Genomic DNA, 2056 nt, shown 5'->3' on the forward strand with positions numbered 1-2056 from the left:
ACCTCTCGATCTCAAATTGAGTAATCGGGTTGCATACTGCTAAGTCGAAACTTCAGAAAATCATAACTTCCTCATACGAAGTCAGATTTGGGCGTTCTTTTTATGCACACTCTCGGTTTAACGAACTCTTCAACTTTCATTTAGATTACTAAGGCTAGATATCGTTCTATCTTAAATTCGTATTTTACGTCATTCGGCGTCGTGCCGGTTCTGTCGCGAAACTTCGATAGGTCATAACTTCTTCGTTATAACTCGGATTTTTGCGTTCTTTATATGTACGGAATCCTTGTAACATATACTATAACTTAGTTAAGATTAATCCTTCTAAATAATCTTCCATCAAAAAATCATTTTGATGCTTATCGTCTCTAAACTGAGTAGCCAGATCTACGAGCAATATATATATATATATATATATATATATATATATATATATATATATATATATATATATATATGATTTTTTTTTCTATTTGGTCATCTTCTTCAACTACTACTAATGCCCAATAGAATCCCTAACATCGATTTCAATACAAAATCAACTCTATTTTCTCTCTAATTCATCTGTAAATTGGAAAAGAATGATAAGCAACAATCGTTATCCAATGTCGCTCATCATCTAGACGCATCTACAACTAGTGAGGTAAATCGCTAGATTCAATTTCTTTCATTTGATTTTTGTCAACTTTCGCTTTACTCCTTCCTATAGAAGCATGATTCCTGCATCAATTTTCGACTTGCATACGGCCTGTTTGACAGGCTTCCAAAGAGAAAACCTTTAGAAGCTTGATAGCCTACCATCTACAGGTTGGAAGATGCTTAATTTATGTCTTACTTTTTCTATTTTTAAATTTTGTGGAAATGAATGAGGGATATGAAGATAATCAAAATGTTGATGAACATCGTTCCTCTTTCTGATCAGGGATCTTCTTCATTTGTCTGATTTTTGGATGAAGTATTAACCTATACACCACATGATTGAATATAACACTTAACTCTAGAAGTTGAAGTGATGTAGGGTCTGATTTGCAGTTGATTACTTACATTAACCCACTAGAACTAGAACTGGTATGCTCATCACTCTTTTATTCATGTTTTAATTATGTTTCTGATACCCATCACAAATTTCCCAAGTTCAAATTTTAGAATTGTAATTTTAGAAGTGTTTTTTTTTTTATTTGGATTTCAATTATATGTTATAGTGTTGGATGCTTTAACTCACGTATCTAGTTACCCGTTTTTCTCCATGCTCTTCTTTCTGAAAGTTCAATTTCAATTAAGATGCATCAGGTAAAGGTTAGATTATATACTTCTTTATGATAGTGTTCCGTGGTTTCCAAATTCTTAGCAAATTTCTTAAAAAATGTATTATTATTCATGTAAGACTATTCTTTTCTCCTAAATAAAATTTACCTTTGTTATTTTGCAGAAACGCATGACACAAATGTTAATTCTTGTTGTTACCTTCCCATTTGTTGGTCGTTTTTGTGATTAGCTCCATAACGACCCGTTACTACAATTGAGGAAGATCTTGCAAAACATTTGACAACTTGCGGATTTACCTCTACCCTTAAAGATAATAATGGAAAGTCATTTTCACTTTAATTAAACAAATCAATTGTCATATTGCAATATGCACAAAATTTTGATATTTTTCTCTTTTTCTATTGTTACGGAAGGATAACCATCTTAGAAATGCAAAAGTACAGTTAATCACACACAAATCATTCACATATATAATACACTTAGAGGAAATGTAGAATAGATACAAAGGTAAGTTATATGTTAACCATTTTATTATCATTTTTATTTTGTTTGTAATATGGTTCATTACTTTTTTAAATGTTTGTGCTCATATCTTGCTTTATAAATCCTTATATGCAAGTTGCTTTTCAATTGATGATGGATTCTTTACAATATTCGATTGATATATATTATCTTTCGGACATGAGGATCCTTAAGATATTGTTAAAATATGTTAAAAATTATATTTAAAGCATAAGTTTATTAACTTACAAGCACCAACTTACTATAAGTGTAAAAAAATAGTAATTTT

General features: G+C 30.3%; 1 long non-coding RNA gene across 4 annotated transcripts; it reads left to right on the forward strand.

The window, feature by feature from the left end:
* The first annotated feature begins 496 nt into the window (after positions 1-496).
* LOC145005955 (uncharacterized) lies at positions 497-1823 on the forward strand. 4 transcript variants are annotated; one of them, XR_013662727.1, is made up of 4 exons: positions 497-807; positions 923-1068; positions 1203-1290; positions 1430-1823. It is a non-coding gene; the product is annotated as an uncharacterized LOC145005955 (long non-coding RNA). The 4 variants fall into 4 exon arrangements; XR_013662728.1 differs by lacking the exon at positions 1203-1290 and having other exon boundaries at positions 497-643; positions 710-807; XR_013662726.1 differs by having other exon boundaries at positions 923-1290.
* Positions 1824-2056: the final 233 nt, after the last annotated feature.

This window comes from Lactuca saligna, chromosome 7 (genome assembly GCF_052625555.1).
Source record: "Lactuca saligna cultivar CGN05327 chromosome 7, ASM5262555v1, whole genome shotgun sequence".
NCBI lineage: Eukaryota > Viridiplantae > Streptophyta > Magnoliopsida > Asterales > Asteraceae > Lactuca > Lactuca saligna.